This window comes from Leopardus geoffroyi, chromosome D4 (assembly GCF_018350155.1).
Source record: "Leopardus geoffroyi isolate Oge1 chromosome D4, O.geoffroyi_Oge1_pat1.0, whole genome shotgun sequence".
NCBI lineage: Eukaryota > Metazoa > Chordata > Mammalia > Carnivora > Felidae > Leopardus > Leopardus geoffroyi.
Genome location: NC_059342.1, coordinates 2337740 through 2361738, shown reverse-complemented (window position 1 = coordinate 2361738; position 23999 = coordinate 2337740). Strand labels below are relative to the sequence as shown.

At 47.9% G+C, this 23999-nt stretch overlaps 1 long non-coding RNA gene across 4 annotated transcripts in view; it reads left to right on the top strand.

Moving 5' to 3' along the window:
* The first annotated feature begins 380 nt into the window (after positions 1-380).
* The window catches only part of LOC123592626, a 49629-nt gene continuing 26010 nt past the window's right edge, over positions 381-23999 (top strand). For 3 of the 4 annotated variants that reach the window (XR_006709877.1, XR_006709875.1, XR_006709876.1), the window contains exons 1-3: positions 381-818; positions 2244-3199; positions 6614-6744. This is a non-coding gene — a long non-coding RNA (uncharacterized LOC123592626). The remainder of the gene's footprint in view (positions 819-2243; positions 3200-6613; positions 6745-23999) is intronic. The other variant, XR_006709874.1, reaches the window with a different exon arrangement.

Below are 23999 nucleotides of genomic sequence, written 5' to 3'. Positions count from 1 at the left end.
GATAGTGAGTGAGTGAGGCGTGGGTGAAGGAGTCTCGGGGAAGGCCGGGCCCCCTCAAGAGCACTGAGCTGCCCACAGGGAGGCCCCGCTTGATTCTGGGTGGGGCGGGAGGCGTGGGCTTCCACACGGTCCCCTCACCGCGTCTCCGGAGCCTCAGCTCCCTTCCCTCGGGTTTGTGGGTGTCCTGGGACACTTGCGAGGCCGGGATGGGTGAGGCCGCCATGCCTGGGCGAAGCCTCTGTTTCCGGAACATGTTTCCTTCCTTCTTGGTTCCCTCAGGGCCTTCTACCGCACCACCTGAAACTCTAATTCTCCCTAATTGTAAAAGACTTTCTATGACCTATGAAATCCACTTCCTTTCTCCTGGGTGGTGGCAAACCCTTTATTTTCTCATCCTCCCAGGATGCAAGGGAAAATATTTACATTCCCTTTTTGCTGAAGCAGCAAAGCCATCAGGTTTCCCAATCTGGAAAGTCCCGATGTGCACGTTTGGGCCTATGCTGGAGACGCCAAAGTGAGAAGCGTGGCCTGTGTCGGAGCAGAGTTTCCAGTGCCACGGCCGGTGTGGCGCATCTGGGACACGTCTGAGCCCCGGCCGCCCTGCCTCTGAAAGGCCTAGAAGGAGCTGGAGGCGGCTCAGGAATGCTGAGACCCGGAGCTCCTCTGCACACTCACTGACCTGTTGCTACGGTGACGGTGACGTGCAGAAGCAGTGACACCCGCCTGAGCTGCAGCCCTGTCCACAGAAGGCAGAGAAGAGAGAGCTCAGCCCCGAGAGCCAAGAGCCGGATGGGAAGTCACCTCGTGTCCACGGACAGGTAAGAGGATGGAGATGATGTGGGATCTTCGTGCAGCACAGTGTTGTTCAGCCTTGAAAAATCAGGAAATCCTGCCATATGCTGTAGCATTTAAGAACGAGGTTTTCGGGGCGCCTGGGTGGCGCAGTCGGTTAAGCGTCCGACTTCAGCCAGGTCACGATCTCGCGGTCCGTGAGTTTGAGCCCCGCGTCAGGCTCTGGGCTGATGGCTCAGAGCCTGGAGCCTGTTTCCGATTCTGTGTCTCCCTCTCTCTCTGCCCCTCCCCCGTTCATGCTCTGTCTCACTCTGTCCCAAAAATAAATAAACGTTGAAAAAAAAAAAATTAAAAAAAAAAAAAAAAAGAACGAGGTTTTCACTGGGAAATTTACACCACGTTTTACTGGTCCCACACATGCCCCAGGGCACAGTGGCCTGAGTGCCCCCAGACCCCTTGTGTTCTGAGCCTCCGAGCCCAGAGTCTGTGTCCCAATCAGACACATGGACGCCAAGGTAAGCTCCCTGATATGACACTTGGGTTACTTTAGTCTAGAAGCCAACCAATTTCTAGGCCAGCAGGTTGAATTTTTAAAATTTATTTGTTCAGTTGACCGGTTGTCTCTTCACCTAACTTTTAGAATTTAGTGATGGCGACAACTTCATCTCCTCTGAGGCAAACGACGTGGTTTTTGTCATTTGGTAATGAGAACAGCGTGGCTTATAACACTTCTGGCCTGAATGCTTACCAGAAGGATACAAACTAAGTTCAGCCCCAGTAATTAGGTCAGCCTTTATGGTTGCTGCGTTTGCCTGCTCCTCTTTGCTCGGCTCAATTTGATACTTTCGAATTTGTCTACGTTATTCAACATACGTTTTAAAAAAGCCATCTGTGTGTTTTTAAAATTTGTTAATGCTTATTTTTGCGAGAAAGAGAGACAGAGTCTGAGCGGGGAGGGGCAGAGAGAGAGAGGGAGACACGGAACCCGAAGCAGGCTCTGAGCTGTCAGCACAGAGCCGGATGCGGCGGCTTGAACCCATGAACCCCAAGATCATGACCTGAGGGGAAGTCTGACACTCAACCAACTGAGCCACCCAGACGCCCCAAGGCTGTAACCTTTTAAACCAGTTCTTGAAATCATCCACTCTTGTTATATCTGTAGGTTCAAATCTTCCAATAAAAAGTGTAGAATTTAGGGGCACCTGGGTGGCTCAGTCGGTTGGGCGTCCGACTTCAGCTCAGGTCATGATCTCACAGTGTGTGAGTTCGAGCCCGGCGTCGGGCTCTATGCTGACAGCTCAGAGCCTGGAGCCTGTTTCAGATTCTGTGTGTCTCTCTCTCTCTGACCCTCCCCCGCTCATGCTCTGTCTCTCTCTCTCTCTCTCTCTGTCAAAAATAAAATAAAATAAACATTTAAAGAAAGTGTAGAATTTATATTCTTTTTATTACAGGAGTGTGGGGCCCAGAGTCCTTGGAAGCCTGTATCTGAGAACTATCTGGATCATATTATACATTGATTTCTTCTTGGCTTTGAAAATGGTTTTAGTGTTGATGCAACCTCATTAAAAGTATCTGCTAAAACACTCTGGTACAGTCTATGTGCCTGGCTTTGAAACCCGCCCCAGCAACAAAAATGCCCTTTGCATAATGCCCCCATCAGCTTATGGTGCACAAAAATGTAATCACAGGCTCGAGTCGCAAATCAGTCATTGTAGCACCTGGAATCTTGTAAAGAGATGAAGAAAATAAGAAGGTTTACTTCCTTGGCTATTTAAACTCACTGGTCCTTTCGAATGGATTTCCCCAACAGGACTCAGGGGACCGCAGCCCACCGGTTTGCTTGGTGATGTGAAGGGGAGAGTTCCTGCCTAGCTGTGGCCCTTCGGGGCAGGGGGAGGGGACGACCCAGCCGACAGACTGCGTCCCAGAGCCGGCCTCGTACGTTAGCTTCAGTGGCCAGTGCCCCGTTACGCCGAATGCCCTTGTAAAGGGAGGCTCCCCAAGTGCATGTAACACAAGTCTTCACCGCAAGGCGGCGCGCAAGAGTTCGTCTCATCGGAGGATCTTCGCGCTGTCCTTCCGGAGAAAAAGAGCTGAAGGCACTTGGGTGGCGATTAAGCACGAACGCGCTCGTTTCCCGACGGGCCAAGCGTGCGACTCTCGCCCAGGGAAATCTCGCCCGGCGTCAGCGCTGCCCGGACAGGCAGTCGGAGCTTCCGCGGCGCCGACGCCGGGCAGCTCTTCCGGAGCGAGAGGAAGCCCGCCGTGGGCTGGACCGGCAGGCACGTTTCTCGGGAGGATGAGGACGAAAGGCCGCCGGCCCCAGCCCGACGTTTCGCCGGTCAGTGTAACAGGTTACACTTCGAGCAGTTCGGAGGTTTCCAATCGGTGGAAGCGCTGAGAAAGGGTAGGTGTCGGGGGTGCGAGGGGAGGAGAGTCCATTCTTCACCGAGTCTTGTTTGCCGCCTCCCGACATTCCCCGCGCCTGGCCGCCCGCGGGCCCCGGACCGGAAGTGAGGTTGCCGGGCGGGCCCTCGAGGCTCCAGACGCGCACGTGGGGAGAGGGGTCCCCTCTGCGAGGGTCCCTGTCGGTGAGCGTCCCCGTCTGGGAGGGTCTCTGTTGGTAGAAGTTTCGTCACCCGAGCCCGGGAATGATGGTGAAAATATTTTGCACACATGTAAACAGGAGGCCATCCGCCTGCTTGCCTGCTTTCCCCTGTCCCCGTGGAACCCGCAACAGGAACCTCTGACGTGGGTGCAAGCCCGCGGAAGCAGTTGTTCGACGCGGGGGCCTCGCGGACCTTCCCTGATTTACACTGGCACAGGTTGGGGTTGTACGAACCACTCCTCTGCCTGAACCACCTGTTTCTCTGAAGCCACGTGAAGAAGCCCATCCCGTGAAGAGTGTGCCCGGTAGCACGGCTGGTGTCCCTCTCTGTCATTTTTCCAGCCCACCAGGGTTCCGTGCCTGTCCCGCGTCTGGCGGGTGGGTGGTGCCGCCCAGGCGGGGCGCCCGCCCTTCTGTGCCGGGTCGACTACACTGCCAACCAGAGGCTACCAGGAGCGCGTATGTTGAAGCCTGAGGCCCAAAAGTAGCCTCAGGCTTCTTTTTTTTTTGGCCCACACCGTGCTTTCAAAGAAAATGTAAATAGTTCTAACGTGTAAAATTTGAGAGATGTTCACATTAGAAACGTCTGGATTCTGGCTTCTCCAGAAGGAAAATCAGTAGCTCCAGCCCTCCGGCATGGCAGGAGCTGCCTGGGCCGAAAAATGATGACCTGATGGGTTGGTCATGAGCTCTCTGTGCACCCAGGCCTTTCCAGGCCCGTCCATGGGCTCACCACCCAGGTCGCAGGAGGCGGGCACGTGGCCACCCTGCTCTAGAGAAAGGAGGTGGCCGGGTTCTCAGAGCAACGCCCGAGTCTTGGTGAACCTGGACCACTGTGCTGCCTGAGCGTGGAGCTCCCACTCTTCCATGAGTCCCCAAGCTTCACAGACAGAGCCTTTGGCTCCCTATTATTTTCTTAATTTAAAAGGTCAGTGTTGGAGGAATTTCTCCCAGAGGCGAGCCCAGCCAAGGATACAGGACAACAGAGAGGCGGGGCCTGGGACAGGAGATGCAACAACTTCAGGGTCGTGTTGTCTGGGGTAACAGATGTCAGCTTCTAGAAAGTTCTCCCATAAATTTAATGGGGGGCATGCGCGTTTAGAGAAAACAGTATTTACTGACATCACTTCAGCTAAGTGTTAGGAAAAAGTAAGAAATACAGTTTCTTATAAGATATTTGTACATTGAGCAACGGGCTTGAATATTATAAGAATTTAGAATTAAAGTTATTCCTTGTGTGTAAAGTAATATAAATGATGACCATTAAAAAAAATTAGAGACATTGATTAAATTATGTTATTTTATAGGATTTATTCAGCACGTTAAAGGGTTTGGAAGACCAATATATTTTTGCTGTTGACCTAAAGAGAAAAGACAAACGTTAATAGTGATTCACTTTTTGAAATGAATCTGTTTTGTTCTTTTTTTTTTTTTTTTTCAAATTTTTATTTAAATTCCATTTAGTTGGCATACAGTGTGATAACTGGTTTCAGGAGTAGAATTCAGTGATTCATCACTTACATACAACGCCCAGTGCTCATCCCAACAAGTGCCCTCCTTAGTACCTATCCCCCATCCATCCCGCCCCCCCCACCCTCCTCCCTCCCATCAACCCTCAGTTTGTTCTCTATCTTTAAGAGTCTCTCATGGTTTGTGTCTGTTTTGTTCTTAATTAAAATTTTTTCCTTCATGACACCAAAAACAGGTAACAAAAGCAAAATTTTTTAAAGAGTGGGATTATAGCAAACTACAGATCTTCGGCACAGCAAAGGAAACCGTCAACAAAATGAAAAGGCAACCTGTTGAATGGGAGAAAATAGTTGCAAATCATACAAGGATTTAATATACAAAATATATGAAGAACCATACAACCCAGTAGAAAAAAATCCAATTAAAAAATGAGCAAAGGACCTGTAGAAACATTTTTCTCTGTAAAGAAAATTTTTTTTAATGTCTATTCATTTTGAGAGTGTGAGTGGGGGAGGAACAGAGAAAGCGGGAGACACAGAATCCAAAGCAGGCTCCAGGTTCCGAGCTGTCAGCACAGAGCCTGACATGGGATTCGAGCCCGTGAACAGTGAGATCATGACTTGAGCCGAAGTCAGATGCTTAACCCACTGAGCCAACCAGAAGTCCTCACAGGGAAGATGGGCTCTGCCAGAACCCTGCGTGGACCTCCTTGTCCCAGGGTTTCCCGCCTTCCCTTTCCGTATAACCATCCATATTCAAGAAGAGAAAATAAGCAATTTAATAACTGCTTTGGTGGACGCTGGTGTACCGCCCAATCTCCCTCCCAATCTGGCCATCACTCCCCAGCTGCTGAGAGTACCTCCCTGCTGTCCACAGCTCCCAGACAGGTCCCTCCTCAGGAACTGCCCTCTGCAAAGGACACTTCCCCATCTGAGGTCACCACCCGCCCTCCCTGGAAGGTGCAAGCCCCAGATCCCTTACCTCATGGCATGTCGTCTCAGAAAGGCCATCCCTTAGGGGCGCCTGGGTGGCGCAGTCGGTTAAGCGTCCGACTTCAGCCAGGTCACGATCTCGCGGTCCGTGAGTTCGAGCCCCGTGTCAGGCTCTGGGCTGATGGCTCGGAGCCTGGAGCCTGTTTCCGATTCTGTGTCTCCCTCTCTCTCTGCCCCTCCCCCGTTCATGCTCTGTCTCTCTCTGTCCTAAAAATAAATAAACGTTGAAAAAAAAAAAATTAAAAAAAAAAAAAAAAAAAAAAGAAAGGCCATCCCTGCTCAGAACTGGGCTCACTGAGGCTGCTGTTGCACCAGCATCACAGCCAACTCTGCCCTCACTCCCCTAAAAGGTGTCTCCCCAGGGGGCACCTTAAAGATCTCACCGGCAAATCTCCCTTCGGACTCTGTTCTCTATGGAATCCCAACAACAGCTTGATTTCTGCCACCTCATTTTTTACAAGAGTGATGCAAATCTATCAAAATGTCTTGTCATAAACACTCATGGGCTGGTGGCGAGCTTTTCTCTTACAGGGTGGTATTAACTGACATTGACAGAGGGAAGCTATTTTTGTTCAACGGTGACAAAATTCACGAGATATCCAAACAGCAGTCAATTTCCTGGAAACAAAAAGTATAAAATTAATTATTTTGAAGCATAATTGTCTGTTTTTGTCAGGTTCTTAATTACTTGAAATTTATGGCCATTAAATTCAAGGGGCTTGATTTTGACAAGTCACGTTTCCCTTTCCAGGGTGCTCGGAATGAACAGCAATCTTGCCCTCACACGCACTGTGAGTGGCCTTCGTCCAAGCCAGGCTGTGTCCACAAGCTTCCAGCTGACATTTGGAAGAAAGATACGCTCCTTCTGAGCTGATTTTGGAGGTAAGGCATTCTGGGTGCATCTGAGCGGCCCGGGCAGGGAGTGGGGTGAGGGACGGATGCAGAGACAACCTGGTCCCCATCTGCGCCTGACGACATCCTCCATGCCGCACTCATTCTAGAATCCATTTCAAAGTAGTGCCACTGGAGATCCAAAGGCAAGCTCAGGGAATGAGTCAAAGTGCAGTGATTTGGTAAAGAAGATGCATTTTCTATTTCTTCTGGCTGGCCAAAGCTGCACACCCTTGCAAAGCTGTGTCCCCAGGGCCCCGAGGGGAGCGTGCTCCCTTCTCAGAGTGGCACCTGCTGAACTAGAGACAGAGGCGATCGTCACCACTGGTCTGACAGGCACTTCTCCAGACCAGACTTTCCTGACCTCCGCTAGTCTAAGTAAATGATGCGGGTCACAATAAGGGTTTCCAACAGTGCAAGGGCTTCCTCCAGGAATGCGGCAGGGAGTTCGGCATTTCTTTACCCCGAACCCCTTGAAGAAAGTCACCAGTGGGTCAGCGAGAGCCATGTGACCCGCTCACACTCTGCAAAAGAAGCCAGGAGGGCAGAAAGCAAGCGATGTATCAGTGGCACAGAGTCCCAGTGAGTGGAGACAGGCCGTTGTGTGAGCCAGTCCAGATCAGCAGAACTCTGCTGTGAAAGAAGGAGGGAGGGAGGGAGGGCTGAAGGAAGGAAGGAAGAAGGAGGGAAGAAAGGAAGGAAGGAGAGAAGGAGGGAGAGAAGGGAAGAAAGGGCAAACCATTGCCAGTATTTAAAAAAAAATCCTAGGGGCGCCTGGGTGGCGCAGTCGGTTAAGCGTCCGACTTCAGCCAGGTCACGATCTCACGGTCCGTGAGTTCGAGCCCCGCATCAGGCTCTGGGCTGATGGCTCAGAGCCTGGAGCCTGTTTCTGATTCTGTGTCTCCCTCTCTCTCTGCCCCTCCCCCGTTCATGCTCTGTCTCTCTCTGTCCCAAAAAATAAATAAACGTTGAAAAAAAAAAAAATTTTTTTTTAAAAAAATCCTGCGTTTTGCCACCTGTAGGAGGCATACTTGAAATAAAAATTGTAAGTGTAAGAGAACAAACTGAGGGTTGCTGGAGGGGACGCTGGGGGAGGGGATTGGCTAAAGGGGGGATGGGCACTAAGGAGGACACTTGTTGGGATGAGCACTGGGTGTTGTATGTAAGTGATGAATCACTAAATTCTGCTCCTGAAACCGTTATTACACTATATGTTAACTAACTTGGATGTAAATTAAAAAAATAATCATTAAAAAAAATTGTAAGTGTAGGGGCACCTGGGTGGCTCGGTCGGGGTTAAGCATCCCACTCTTGATTTCAGCTCAGGACATGATTTCACGGTTCGTGAGTTCGAGCCCCACGTCAGTCTCTGTGCTGAGTGTGCAGAGCCTGCTTGGGACTCTCCTTCTCTCCCTCTCTCTGCCTCTCCCCTGCTCATGCGTGCACACGCACTCTCTGTCTCCCTCTGTCTCCCTCCCTCTCTCTCTCTCTCTCTCTCTCTCTCCCTCTCTCTCCCTCAAATAAAGAAATAAACTTCAAAAAATTTGTAAGTGTAATAGAAAGGAAATGTGCCCTGTGGGTGCTGACGGAAAGCACCAGGGAAGATGTATTCTTACAAGGGTCCCTGAGAGACCATGGGCATCCGTGATGATGCAGACGGATGGAATACTTGAAATGAGACTGAATTCTTTTGGCCTCAGAGACATGAACAGGCCGCTGAATAATGATGGTACCTATCGTACCGTCCCGATGACAGGAGACCCAGACTTGGTGCGGAGGTGATCCCCCAGAATAAGCCCATAAGCCAAGGTAGATTTTAGTGTCAGGCCAAGGACGCTGGTGGGAATCCGAGACGTGCGGGTCTCACAGGAAGCCGGCAAGCTTCACCCTGCCTGACCCAGCCTCTGGGCATAAGCTTAACTTGCAACAGGCCGGGACATTCTGCAGATGGGAACGGAAACGTTTCCCGTGGTGTGTGATCTACTTTACCAAGTGTGCCGACGGCCAGGTGCACACAGCGAGGTGCATCCGTGATGGGCTTCCTCTCTCTCCCTGTGCCCACTCTTGTCCCCTCCCTGATTTAGCCCCGGCTCAATACAGACATTCCCTCTGAGGATTTATTTTTAAACTGATACTATTATGTCCCCAAAAGACAACTGCAGAAAAATCAGCAGTATACCGAGAATAAACTGGCAGGTTCCCTGATGACAGCTAGCTTCCATGATACAAAAAGTAAAGATATAGCTACGTAAGATAAATTGTCCACACAACTTAGAGATGAGGTCTCCTTCTAAAAGTGCCATTGTCACCACCCTAACCCGTCACCTGTAACCGCGTAGCTGTAGGCGTTCGGGAATGTCCAGGTGTGTCCAAACGGCATAAATCCCGTGGAGGAGAAGCAGATGGCTTGGGCTCAAAGGTGATTGTCACTCAGGGACGCTGAAATCGCATGTATGTTGCATCCTGTCTGAAGAGCCAGGATTAGGCAACGAGAAATAACTACCAGAACTGTAGACGGAGGGCCAACAAAGCCAGAACTTGCCCAAGTTCCAACCACATACGGAGCGAGGCTGTCCTGCCGGCAGGCACTTGAGGGCCCGGCACAGGAATGACGTACGCATCAGCCTCCGCAGGGCAGGGCTCTCAGCTTCTGGTTCAGAGTTGTGTCCTAAGGCTGCTTGCCACCTGGCAAGATGCCATCTGAGCATCTTACATGCATTTGTTTGCTACCCAAAACAGTCTCCTAAGAATAACTGGCTTCCAGTGCTGAAGGGAGAATGTGTTGAAGAGAAGAACTGAACTTCTGTCCCTTACTCACTGGGACAGTAATAAACTGGTGTTTTGGTTTATACATCAGTCTCTTGAGAGTTTGGTTAACTTGAGTTTAACTATAGATGCCATCCTGAAGTAGAGGCCCTACCAGGGAGCCAGTTCCTAGGAGAACACTGTCTGCACTCACCTTCTTTGGCATCAGAGAGGGGCCGAGACTTTAACACTGATGAAAATGACAGAAAATTCAGAATCAGCCCTCCATCAATACCCCAAAGATCCTCCCTGTATATCATTTTCCATCAGAAACCGTTTTCTCCAAGGAAGAAAGTTCCTACACGTTTTGTTTTCTGGGTCACCCTCAGCACAAGCCTCTCCTTCAGAACTAGATGCCCCGGAGGGAGGATTTAGTAATACACAGAGGCCCTCATTCCCCTTGAAAAAAACTGTCACTTATTTTATTGTAAATTATCTAAATCATAGTTTAATTTATTTCAAGTCGCCAGTAGCAATATTGCAAACTATTCTGCCTGAGTGAGTATACACAAAGTATGGATTCATGAGTTCATCAAGATAAGCTTCAGGATCAGTAATAATACCAGAAGTAAGGAACTTATTTTAAATAATGACCATAGTTTCTGGAACTCTCCTCACCTTGTATTTGTCTAAAAAGCTTTTATTTCCACCCACTCAATTTTTAATACTCAACATTGGTACAAAACAGTTCTTCCAGATATGGTTCTTTCAAAATGATTTTATTATACATTTAGTTCTCCTAAAATGTGCCCAATTGACAAACTACAGATGTCTCAACTCTAAATGTGTAAAGTTGAAAGTTTATTAGGAAATTAAATTTGGGGGCACCTGGGTGGCTCAGTCAGTTAAGTGTCTGACTCCAGCTCAGGTCATGATCTCGTGGTTCATGAGTTCGAGCCCTGCATCTGGCTCTGTGCTGACAGCTCAGAACCTGAGGCCTGCTTCAGATTCTGTGTCTCCCTCTCTCTCTGTCCCTCTCCCTATCATTCTCTCTCTCTCTCTCTCTCTCTCTCTCTCTCTCTCTCTCTCTTTCAAAAATCAATTAACATTAAAAACTTAAAAAATAAAAATAAATAGGGGTACCTGGATGGCTCAGTCAGTTAAGCATCCGACTTCAGCTCAGGTGGTTAAGCCTCAGACTTGGGCTGAGATCATGATCTCGCAGTTCATGGGTTCGAGCACCGCACTGGCCTCTGTGCTGACAGTTCAGAGCCTGAAACCCGCTTCGGATTCTGTGTCTCCCTCTCTCTCTGCCCCTCCCCAGCTCGAGTTCTGTCTCCCACCCCCTTAAAAATAAATAAACATTTAAAAATAAAGGGAAAAAAAGGAGATAGGTTTAGGCAGATCATTAGCCCTGAGGGCCTGGGTCAGAGCGACAAGCTTTGGAAGGACTGTGAAACCAAGAGATTTGAAAAAAGGAAGGAAAAAAAAAATGTGCATTCCAGAGCTTATCTGTTCAACTGTTTACAAATATAGCCTTGGATCATGAACTTGACTGCAGCTTTGTCTGGTAGAGTTGTATGCACTCAACGAATGTTCATTGGGCATCTGGGGGGTGGGGGGCCCACAGGCCAGTCTCAGTCCTTGCCTTCCCCACGCTTTAACTTTAGGGGAAGAGACAAAAAATGACAAACATGAAGTCGTATAAGGCCAGAGCTGTGAACAGAAATCTGGCAGGTAGGAAAACCCAGGAGTCAGGCGGAGGTGACCTCTGGCAGAGAGCTAAGTGAGGAGCGCCCCCATATCGAGCAGAAGAGGAACAAATCACAGATGTAATTCTAGATTTTCTAGTTACTATATTATGAAACTAAAAAGAAACAGGTGGGCTTAGTTTTAATACTGTAGAGACACCTGGGGGGAGGCTCAGTGGGTTAAGCAGCCAACTCTTGATTTCGGCTCAGGTCATGATTTCACGCGGGATTGAGCCCCATATCAGGTTCTGCGCTGACTACGTGGAGCCTGCTTGGGATTTTCTTTCTCCCCCCACCTCTCTCCTCCCCTCCCCACTCACTTTTTCTCTCTCAAAATAAATACATAAACTTAAATTTTTTTTATTTAATACTGTATTCTATTTAACCCAATATACCAAAATGTTGTTGTTTTAACATGTAATTGACATAGACAATTTTATTGAGATTTTTGCTAAGTGGACATGATTGCAACTGATCGAAATGGACCACAGCATAGCATTAATCCAGGGGAAGTGGGTTTTATCGGTGTTTTTGGCCAGTTAGGATTTGGAGAAACCATTCCTCTTTCTTTTGAGACTCTTTTCCTAAGGTGCAGGGCAGAAGGATTCCTGATTAGGATATTTGGGAATGTCTTGCGTGAATTATTTTAGAATTACTTTTTTGGAAACTTGTAATTTCTAGTATTAATAAACAAAGCCTGCGTTATGTCCCTCCCCCCCACCCCCAGCCCGAGAATTTGTGCTCATAAAATATGTGTACACTGGAAAGGAAGTAGGAAGCAGAAAGTTAGATGCTGTGGGACAGATGGGCCGTGTACAACTAACAACACACACAGGTCCCGTCTTCTGTGAATGCCCATCAATAGTTCAACAGAGCATCTTCAGAAGAGGTGCCTGATGGACTTGGTGGCTGCCACTAACCGTGGGCACAGAGGACCATAGCATGTGTGCTAAATGGCACTAAGTCACACTCTGGCAAGAGACCAGGTAGCCCATCTCCCTGGGAATCCACCCTGTGACAGACGAGTAAGTGACACACAGGAGCACTGGAAGGCACTGTTTCCCAAATAGAAGGAGACACATGACCTGGACCCTTGCTGAAATTACAGATTTGGGGCCGAAGCCAGCGAAATCTTGCTTGAGCAGCCACTGTGGATTGAAGTGAAAATTTTAGTGCCAAGAAGGAAGAGAAGAAGCCTGGGGTTCTAGGTGCTGCCCTCCCCTCCCTCCTCCCTCTGCCACTTGCACCTTCCAGCTGCTTCCCTGCCCGTTTACAGCACGGGAGACATGGGGACTTCTTGGCTAGGGCAGATGCTTCTTCTGTTTCTTGGCTACAAGGGATCCTGACCCCAGATTTCAGAGTCCACCTTCTGTTGACAAAGAAAACTACTTTCTCGCTGGCTGTATGTCAGCGATGATTAAAGTGAGTGCCTTGGGACACTGTGAAATGCTTCAACAGGAAAAGTTGCCATGGCTCTTAGTTTCTGTGAGATGGTCATCTATGTAGCAGGCTCTCTGGGATCCAGGACGTGCTGCACTCCTCTGTCTCATGTGTTGAAACATGGTGTAATTAGAAAATGGAAAAGACACGAGCAGACACGTCCTGAGGATGAAAGCAAGACGACAGATAAGCCCAACACCATTCATCATGAGGGAAATGCAAATTAATACCATGTGGGCTATCACTACAGACCTAACAGAGAGGCTGAAAGGACAAGCACCACCGACACCAAATGCTGGTAAAGATGCAGAGAATCACTTGTATATGCTGGGGGGATGTGAATTTATGCAGTCTCTCTGGAAAAGTGTGGGAGCTTTTACATAAGTAAACACACGATCCCCACATGACCCAAGCAAGCAAACCCTTGGACATTTATCCCAGAGAAATGCAGGTTTATGTCCACACAGAATTCTTTATGTAAATGTTCAGAGCAGCTTTATTCATAACAGCCAAAAAGTATAAACACACCAAAGGTCCTTTGGTGGGTGTCAAGTCACACAGACTCTGGGAGGTCCATACCATGAAATTATACTCAGCGATCAAAAGAACTATTTATTTATGCAACAGATTACAAGGAGTTCTGAGTGGGAAAACATCCATTCCCAAAAGGTTACTGTTAAAAGACAACTGAGTAAATTTTAAAGATCTTATTAGCTTTATTCAGTGATTCATGAATTGACCAGCATCCCATTGAGCAGATACAAAGGAGATCTATGGCAGACGGGGCACAAAGGAAGACTTTTACAAACAAGTTACTAGCAGAGTGGACTGTTTTAGGCAAGGCCACCTTCCTTTGGGGGAAGGCTGAGGGGCTATCAGGCAGATGACCTCACTAGTGCTGACCAGGTCATCCCAGACTGACTGGTTAAGATTACACTCCTGGGGGCTGCCAGGGTGGCTCAGTCAGTTAAGCCTCCAACTCTTGGTTTTGGCCCAGGTCATGATCTTACGGTTTTGGGAGTTTGAGCCCCGTGTCAGTCTCTGCGCTGATAGCATGGACCCTGCTTGGGATTCTTTCCCCCTCTCTCTCTGCCCCTTCCTCACTTGTGTTGTCTCTGTCTCTCTCAAATAAATAAATAAACTTAAAAAAAAAAAAAAGATTACACCCCTGGGAGAGGCTGAACCTGTTATGTTAGGTATTAAGTCTTGGTTTGGTGACTCCATTTTGGGCCTGTTTTCTCTTTTTAATAATACCTTATGATTCCATTTATATATCATTCTTAAAATGTCAAAACTATAGAGACAGAGAAAAGACTGGTGAAGAGGAGTGATTGCCCAGGTTAGGGATGGGGTGGGGAGGACGGGGAGGACCCAAGAGGGCCTTGTGATGCAAATGCTATGTCCTGACTATCAGTGTCAGTGTCCTGGTTAACATTGTCCTGTACTTTTGGATGATGTTACCCCCCGGGGAAATTGGGTGATGGGTGCTCAAGATGTCTCTGTACTATTTCATACAACTGCATGTGTAGAGTTTTCTTTACTTTAATGAGATGCTGTGAAACTGTAGATGTCTTATGCACCCGAGCCCGTCCACACACATGTGTCTGCTTACCCTCATTGACATTCCAATTTCTGAACTCTTCTACATGACAATTAAATGACCCAATGATTAATTCACCACTTAAAAGTTGTTATTAACTGCTGTTTGTCAAAAAATCTATCATTTTTATTCATTCCCGCTTCTACATGTCACCAAGGGCACACAGCCAAAAGTTCTGTCCAACCTATTTTAGTTCTATCTAAGCAACATTTATGGTGGGAAATGAGGATTCTGAGATGGCTTTGCTGAAACGTGTAGGATACAATAAGTAGAAGACGTAGGTGGTGCTGTGGGCAAAGAGACTCAGAGGCTGGGAAATGGTTGCCCCCAAAGCAATGACAGTAAATGAGATATTTCAAGGAGGCAAGATTGCTTCAGTGACAGTGTCTACAATTTGCAAGCCAGTGCAACCAGGGAACCAAGGATTGAGCAGTCTGGAGGCTCACGCGTGTGAGCGATAAAGAATAAGGCCCCCGTGTGTAAGCGAGGAGAACCACGGCATAAACGCTATCTTCCACTTCATCTTTCCCGGAAACTCAAAAGACCCAAGTCAAAAACGAATGTACAGCCAGTGCACTAGGCAAGCTGGCTCCGCAGCTGAACAGGCCGTAGGTGCTCCCGGTGAGTCACAAATGAATAATGGAACACTTGAAAGGCTAAGACATTTGTATAATTATGGAGCCTGCTGAGGAAGGAGCAGCTGTAATGAAAGCCACAGGGAAAATGCAAAACACAGCATTCTGGGTAATCCTCTAATCACATTTTTTAACAAGAGAAAAGCCCTTTCAGGCATGTACCTTTCATTCTCCTAGAAGCTCATCCCTGGATTTCCAAAGAACAAAATTAAATCCAATGAATATTCTTTAGAATTTTTCTTTACTCATTTAGAAAAACAAACAAAGAATAAATATTCCAGAAACAAAAACAAAAACAAAAAAGCATCAAGTTCTACAGTTTCCCGTAAAAGACTCTTTTCTTTATCCTGAGCTCAGAGCTTTCTGATCTAGAAACCAGTATGATTGTCCTCTCCAAGGCAGACCAGGCCCAGTGGCCTTGGACACCCACTGCTCTGGGACAGCATACCCCACGCTTGCTCCATGGCCACCATTTCCACTCAGCACTAGCTGGGCAGAGTCACTCCATTCACAACTTCGGATAATATGCAAATCATGTGTCACTTAATGCAAAGCACAGTATGGGCTCCTGATTTCTCACATTCGTTCTCAACATCCCGTGGAAACAATTTTAACTGAAAGGAACAACATTGCAAACATGCACCATCTTCTCCGTGAGTTACCCCAGTACTTCCCCCATCTTTCTCCTTGACCCAGTTATGGATTGCTGCAAAACTTACTGTGATAAAACAACATCCTCTCTATTATGCCCCTGGGATTCTGCACTCAGGAATTTAGCCAGACCCCAACAGGATGGTTTGATTGCTCCCTGGAGTCTGGAATCCCCAGCTAAGAGGACCGAAACGACAGAGGCTCCTTTCCTAACTTATCTGGCACCTAACCTGGGATGACCCAAAGGCGGGCTCACCCAGGCCTGGAGCTCTTGCACGGGGCTTCTCTGTGAGGCTTGCGTTTTCTCCCAGCATGGCTGCTTCAGGTTGGGTAATCTTCCTACCCAGGATCCCCCTTTCAGCGGGGTGGTCTACGTTCCCCCTTTGCTCATGGCTGCTTTGACCAACAGAATGTGGTGGAAGAGACCCTGTGTGACAGGAGGCCATCCTGCATCAGCCGGCTTCCACACTACCCTCTAACTGACCACACATACAGAGACCAAACAAGCTGGCCCAGACTGGATGGCCAGGTCCAGATGACGCAGTAATCAGATGTATGATAATCAGGTGGTTGTGGTTTGAAGCCACCATTCGCTGGTGGAAGCTACTGGATATGCATATGTGTGGGTCGGTACTTTATGGTGTCAATGGCTTTTCCAGAGTTTAAGCATCATGCAGGCAGGCATCAGGTGCGCTGTGCTCGCCATCTTGTTGCTGGTGTTTAAAACAGCACCTGACACAAGTGGATTCTCAGTAATGATTTATTGTTGAGTGAATTAAGTAAACAGTCATGAGTCTGCACCAGGCCCGTCCCTATACTGTCGTAATCGTGGCTGTACGTGGTGTATTGACCTGACTTCTAGATGAAACCCAGAAAATTCATATATGGCCAGGGGACCAAACTCAATGACATTTACTTTGACAATATAAAAATAAGTGCATACTTATGTTGGGAATGTTCTGGAACAGAGCTAGTGGATCTTACACAGCTATAGATTTATAAACATCAGTGAGTTGTACCCTGGAAATGGGTGAGTTTTATGGTATGTAAACCATACCAGCTGTTAAAAATGGGGCAAAAAATCTATCACTAAAAAAATAAATGCTATTTGGAAGAATGTGGGACACAAAGGCTGGGAGAAAGATGGAGGGAAAGGCAGGGTTTGGAGACCTGCTTGTCTCAGCAATTCCTACCGTCTAAAGTTGATCCAATAAGAAATTCAAGTTCAAGCAACCACTTAAAGCTAAATATGAACCTATCAGAGCACTGACTGTGATAATGTACCTAAAATAATCCAGAGGAAGGAGAGAGGAGTACATGTTAGCTAAACCTCCATCTTCCATAACAGAAGGTCATCACAAAACAAATCAAGGTCGAAAAATGGAGAGACTTTATAATGTGAAATTTTGTTTAAAATTTTTTTTTTAATGTTTATTCATTTTTGAGAGAGAGAGAGAGACAGAGCACAAGCAGGGGAGGGGCAGAGAGAGAGGGAGATTCAGAATCCAAAGCAGGTTCCAGCTTCTGAGCTGTCAGCACAGAGCCTGACACGAGGCTCGAACTCATGAAGGGCGAGATTATGACCTGAGCCTAAGTCAGACGCTTAACCACTGAGCCACCCAGCTCCCCAATATAGTTTGGAATTTAGAAGTAACCACCGAGAAACTAAAAACAGTAATGCTTAAATTTCTGCCTTTAGGAAATTTCCCACAATTCCTGGACTAAATAATAGTTGGTACTTTTGTGGCAGAAAAGATGCTGAAAATTCTATATCACAGAGGTGCCTGGGTGGCTCGGTCAGTGAAGCGTACGACTTCAGCTCAGGTCATGATCTCACAGTTTGTGGGTTCGAGCCCCGCGTCAGGCTCTGTGCTGACAGCTCAGAGCCTGGAGCCTGCTTCGGATTCTGTGTCTCCTTGTCTCTCTGCCCCTGCCCTGCTGGCGCTCTGTCTCTTTCTCTCTCTCTTAAAAATAAACACTAAAAAAAGGAAGAAGATGACGCATCCTATTCTTACTGCCCTGTGTGCACACGCTTGTCCATGTGTGTGCTTGATGTTTTAAGTAGTTCATAATATCAAAAGGAAAACTCGCCTTGAGGAAAAAACCACAAAGAATCCCCTCATATATTTATTGTGACCCATTAATTCTCAGCACCAAAATTCAAAACTAAAACATTTGTCACAAGCAAGTTTTCCACCAGGACAGTGGGCCCTTTCCAGGAGGCAAGTTGTCGTAAAAAGTACAGCACTTGAAAAGAAAAAAAAAAAAAAGTACAGCACAGCCACTACATCTGCAGGTGCGTGTATGGCCAGCTTCACACACAGACTCAGGAAGAAGAAGTCTAGGAGTTAGGATGTGTTCAAGAAAAAATATTGACTTTTCCATCTGTCTCGGAATCTGGAATTGTATTGGCTGAATAACAAGTATCCAGTCTCAGGAAAACGAAAGCCATGTTGCTGCACTCTTTAAAATGTGTCCCGCTCAACCCAGGTGTCTGTGGTCCTCGAAATATTACCAAGACCAGACCCTGGCATCTCACCAGGCATCTGGTGAGAAAAGATAGATGGCTTGAATTTAATTCCAAACGTGGGGAATCCCCAAGGGTCCCCGTATAAAAGAAAGCAGTAGTGTTACAAAATCTAATAAAATGATTTGGTTTCGGGAAACGTGCAAAAATGTGAATTGTGCCTAAGACAGCCTTCCTCAGCAGTGTCCTAGAAGATGAGACACCCTGGAGTACTCTTTATTTTATTTTATTTTTTTTAATGTTTATTTATTCTTTTTTGAGAGGGAGAGACAGAATGCAAGCAGGAGAGGGGCAGAGAGAGAGGGAGACACAGAATCCGAAGCAGGCTCCAGGCTCTGAGCTGTCAGCACAGAGCCCGATGTATGGCTCGAACTCACGAGCCGTGAGATCATGACCTGAGTCGAAGTTGGACGTTTAACCAACCGAGCCACCCAGGCGCCCCCCTGGAATACTCTTTAAAGACAGCCCTTCCGTAAGACAGTGGCCCCAGGATGTGTAAATCATTCCTCCACGGGTCACACCTTAAACTCAAATTTCTGGGCCTTCAGTGTCAATTTTATGTTAATGAGCTGGGAAGTAAGATTTCAAGCCCTTCAAGTATATATAAAATGCATTGCGATTGTATACGTGTTGCAATAAAGATGCCCTGATTTAAAAAAAAAAAAAAAAAAAAAAAAAAAGTCCACCTGCCCTTGGCTGGCACCCAAGGGAAGCGGAGGAATGGAGCTGCCGACCCGGGAGCAAGAGGTCAGCCGATCCGTACTTGCCTCTTGGGTTCAAATCCCCCGTCCTTTGCCTGCTGTGTGGTGTTGGATGGGTTACGTGGCCTCTCTGCCCTTCACCTTCCCCGTCTGTAAAGAAGAACGACAGCCCTCCTTGCAGCCGTGGTGGGGAGGAATGAGATGCGGGCATAGTACTGGGTTCACAGGACGCGCCGTGAGCAGAGCTACGGTCATTAAAGCAGTGGCTCCTGGGGGCCCAAAGCTCTCTCCCTCATCACCTACGATGCCCAGTACCCTCCGTGCAGCACAAAGGAGCGAGGTCATTCAGAGTATTTGCTGATGTCCCGGGAAAGGTCTCCACAGGCCCGCACCATGTGCAGAACCGAGCCAGTAAGCAGCCAATGGACACTCCTTTTGAAAGATCACCCTGCGTCTCTGCCTTCAGTGGCCTTAATAATTATTATTTTTTCATTATAAGGAGTGTGATAGTTACTTTTATCTGTCAATTCCACTGGAGTGTCCAGATATTTGGTTAAACATCATTCTGGGCATTTTCTGGGTGCGATAAACATTTAAATCAACAGACTAATAAGGCAGAGTGCCTTCCCCACTGAGGGCATCCAGTCGATGGAGGCCCGAATAGAGCACAGGGCCAAGGAAGGGAGAATTCCATCTCTCTGCCCATCCTCCAGCTGGACACGGTCTTCTGCCTTCAGATGTGGACTCAGATGGGCACCAGCACCATCAGCTCCTGGGCCTCCAGTGTGCCAATCACAGATCTGGGGACTTCTCAGCCTCCACAGTCACGTGAGCCAAATCCTTATAATAAATCTCTATTTGTATATCCTGTTGACCCTGTTTCTCTGGAGAACCCCGAGTAATACAGAGAAATAATACATATTAATGTTAAATATTTAACATATCAAAAAAAGCTATGGAAAAAAAACCCTGTAATTTCAATTCTCACAAATCACTAGGGACCTTTTGAGTTACTCTTTCCCAGCCCTTCTCCTATACAATGTCATGATACACGCTTTGTGATCCCTTTTTTTGCACGTTGTTACATTTTTGAGAGTATGCTTTTTATTTATTTATTTATTTATTTACTTTTAATTTTTTTTTTTCAAGGTTTATTTTTGAGAGACAGAGCACGAGCAGGGGAGGGGCAGAGAGAGAGGGAGACACAGAATCCAAAGCAGGTTCCAGTCTCAGCTGTCAGCACAGAGACCAACGTGGGGCTAGAATTCATGAACCGTGAGATCATGACCTGAGCCGAAGTCAAATGCTCAACCGACTGAGCCACCCAGGTGCCCCATGAGAATATGCTTTTTAAAACATTATTTTTTCCAAATGATAACTGATTCTTGTTATTTAAAATAGTGATACAGAAAAAAAAAAAAAAAAAACAAAGAATATAAATATCATCCTGACTCCAATCAGCTCAAAGCAACACTAGGCAGCACCTAGAGAGTAACTTTCTACACGTGCCGAAAGGTAAACCAAAGGATGGGGAAAGAATTACAAACATGGCATTATATTATACGTGTAGGGGCGCCTGGGTGGCTCAGTTGGTTAAACGTCCGATTTCAGCTCAGGTCGTGGTCTCGCTGCTCGTGAGTTCTAGCCCTGCATCGGGCTCTGTGCTGACAGCTCGGAGCCTGGAGCCTGCTTCAGATCCTGTGTCTCCCTCTCTCTCTGCCCCTCCCCTGCTCGCACTCTCTCTCTCTCTCTGTTTCTCTCTCTCTCTCATAATAAATAAACGTTAAAAAAAATATTATGCATGCAATTTTTAAGTAAAGTTGTCAAACTAAGTTTTCTGGAATTTAATGGAAGACGATGAAACTGAAGTCAGGAGTTTCTGTGGGTTGAATAAATTTTCTTCATAAGAGAAATTCATTTCTTTTTAAAAATTTTTTTAATGTTTATTTTTGTGAGAGAGAGAGACAGAGCATGAACGGGGGAGGGTCAGAGAGAGGGGGAGACACAGATTTCGAAGCAGGTTCCAGGCTCTGAGCTGTCAGCACAGAGTCCGATGCGGGGGTCAAACCCACGGACCATGAGATCATGACCTGAGCCAAAATTGGACGCTCAACCAAATGAGCCACCCAGGGGCCCCTTATGGATTTTTTAAAAACTTGTTTTCAATGTTTATTTTTTTGATAGAGAGACAGAGGCAGAGTGTGAGCAGAGAAGGGGCAGAGAGAGGGAGACACAGAATCCAAAACAGGCTTCAGGCTCCGAGCTGTCCGCACAGAGCCTGATGTAGGGTTCGAACCCACTAAGGAGCTGAGGGAAGCCCTCACCTGGGGCTCTAGTCACAGCGAGGGGGACGGGGGCAGGGGGGGATGCGGGAAGGCCACGGGAACTGCCATAGACAGCAGGTTAGCGTCCTCCTGTTTTCTCTGTCACTGCAGAGAAGCCTACTCTCCGGGGAGGCGCTCTTGCAAGGTGTCTGGTCCCCTTGGCACCCAGCTGGCCACCTCATCCCGTGGCCAGGAGAGGCCCCAGCCCCCCGGGAGAGCTCAAGGAGCAGGCTCACCGTTGGGGAGGGTGCGGGGAGCGCACAGCAGCTCTCACCCACTTGCTACACTTCCTGCTTATCATGCTGCCTCGAGATGCGCTTTGTGAAGGGAGCTAGAAATAGAAGCCTCTGAGAAAACCCGCTGGGCTCCTGACAGGAGAGGCCCCAAGTGACTGCAGACCCCACAGACACCAGCAGGCGGGCCTCGTTCACACCCCCTTTCTGGAGATTTCTCTTCAAGGCCCCTGAACCAGCCACTTTGTAATCCTTGAGGAGGTTCCCAGTACACCCTGGGCTTTGGGCTCCCATTCTTTTTTTTGTTTGTTTGTTTATGTTTAGTTTTGAGAGAAAGAGAGACCAAGTGCAAGCAGGGGAGGGGCAGAGAGAGAAGGAGACACAGGATCTGAAACAGGCTCCAGGCTCTGAGCTGTCAGCACAGAGCCCGACGTGGGGCTCGAACTCACGGACTGTGAGATCATGACCTGAGCTGAAGTCGGACGCTTAACTGACTGAGCCCCCCAAGGCGCCCCTGGGCTCCCATCCCGAAGCTGTGTGCCTTTTGTGGCAGCCAAACGGCAGTCGTTTTGTGCTCTATTCTAAGCGCCGAATGGCAACTGCTCACAAGTTGGGTCCAAAGAAAACACTGTAGAAGTTCCTGGAAAATTTTGCATTAATTCTGGTACAGGGGAGCCTAGGTGGCTCAGTCGAGTGTCTGACTCTTGATTTTGGTTCAGGTCATGATCCCAAGGTTGTGGGATTGAGCCCTGAGTAGGACTGTGTGCTGAGTACGGAGCCTGCTTGAAATTCTCTCTCTCTCTCTCTCTCTCTCTCTCTCTCTCTCTCTTTCTTTCTTTCTCCTTCTGCCCTTCTCCCTTCCTCTCCCCTGCTCACACTCTCTCTCTGTAAAATAAAATAATAACAACAAATTAAATAAATAAATAAAACTAGCAGACTTCAAAGTAGATGGCCCTCCATAATGTGGGTGGGCCTCGTCTGATCAGTTTTAGGTCTTAAAGACTAAAGTTCCCCAAGGAAGAGGGAATTCTGCCTTCAGACTCAAGATTGCAGCAGTCTTCCCCGGGTCTCCAGCCTGCCACTGCCCCGCAGATCTTAGACCTGCCAGCCAATTCCTCAAATACATCTCTTCCACTCTCTCTCTCCCTCCTCACCTCACTCCCTGTCGTTTTACGTATACACGCGGTGTTGCTTCTGTTTCTCTGGAGAACCTCAGCTAACACAGCTTTCCTCAGCCAACTCATCTGGACACAGTGGCCGACACAGAGGTCTTTGCAGATGTCCTCCTGGGATGTTTCCATGGCCCGGGTCTCGGCGTGCACGTGCTCCCGACTGGCCCAGGGCCGGAGCTGGGGCAGGATCAGGGGGCTCCGGGAGGCGGGGGCCCAGACGGGCGTTTACAGCCCCCAGGGCAAGCACAGAACGCCTGCCAGGCAGAAGGCGGGTGACATATTCTTGTTCCAACCACACATCCACTCTGAGGTAATATGATTTTAAAACCTAATAATATTTGGAAGTTAATTCCCACATGACTGTTTTGGGGAACTTGAGCAGGACTTACGGGAACCATCTCGTGAATAATTGAGAAGTCCTGCCATCAGCCATCAATGCATTAAAAACCATGACATGAAAACCTTGTAAACGACTGGAGTTACTGCTTGGAATCAAGCCCCAGCAGCACCGCCCGTGCTGTCTGTCCTGCCTTGCCAACCTCACCGGCCGCCCCTCCTGGCTCTGCGCACCCACACCCCATCTGCAGCCACACTGGAGAGGTCCGCCTGTTTGTCCAGATGCTGAATCTACGTGGTGGACATCAGCGCACAGCGATGGCGTCGACTGTGTGAGAAGGACCCCAGAGCGGGGATCATCGAGTGTCCGTGTCATGACAGGGACATCGCCCCCTGTTTGGCAACAGGGCTGAAATCTCAGTTGTTCAGATCCTGGAATGATCTTTTGTGACTACAACTCCGGTCGATACTAAGGCCACACAGGCAGTCACCAGCCTAAGCTGTCCCAACCTCACTGCCGCAGTTCAAACCCACCTGATAGAAACATGTGAACAGCCTGTGTCTCGACTACCACATGCCCTCTTCCTAAGTATAAAATGCACTGTTTTCTTGCTATACTGAATCGTTGGGCAAATCTGCTCGAGGAAAAGAAAACCCAATGTTAAAAAGCTTCCACCAACGCTGGGGGCTGCAACTTTCTGTCTGTAATCACATGTGTCACCACCAAGAGTGACATATTTACCTCCGTTTCTTGAACGCATTTGCCAAATATTATTATATGACCTTCCTAGGCCCTCAGCCGACAAACACCCTGCATTCAACCAGCCCTGGTTGGTCAGTTACTGTCTGTCATAAACAACAGCACGTGCTGTATTAAAGGATTTGCCTTTTAACTATCAATAGCTCCATACAGCTCAGTGTCCAACCCAGAATCAAAACAAGAGCTCCATCTACAATGATTTTCAAGAATGGTGTTCTCTTGGGGTGCCTGGGTGGCTCAGTCGGTTAAGCATCCAACTTTGGCTCAGGTCACAATCTCACAGTTCATGGATTGAAGCCCCATGTTGGGCTCTGCATTAACAGCGTGGAACCTGCTTGGGACTCTCTCCTCTCTGCCCCTCCCCCACGTGT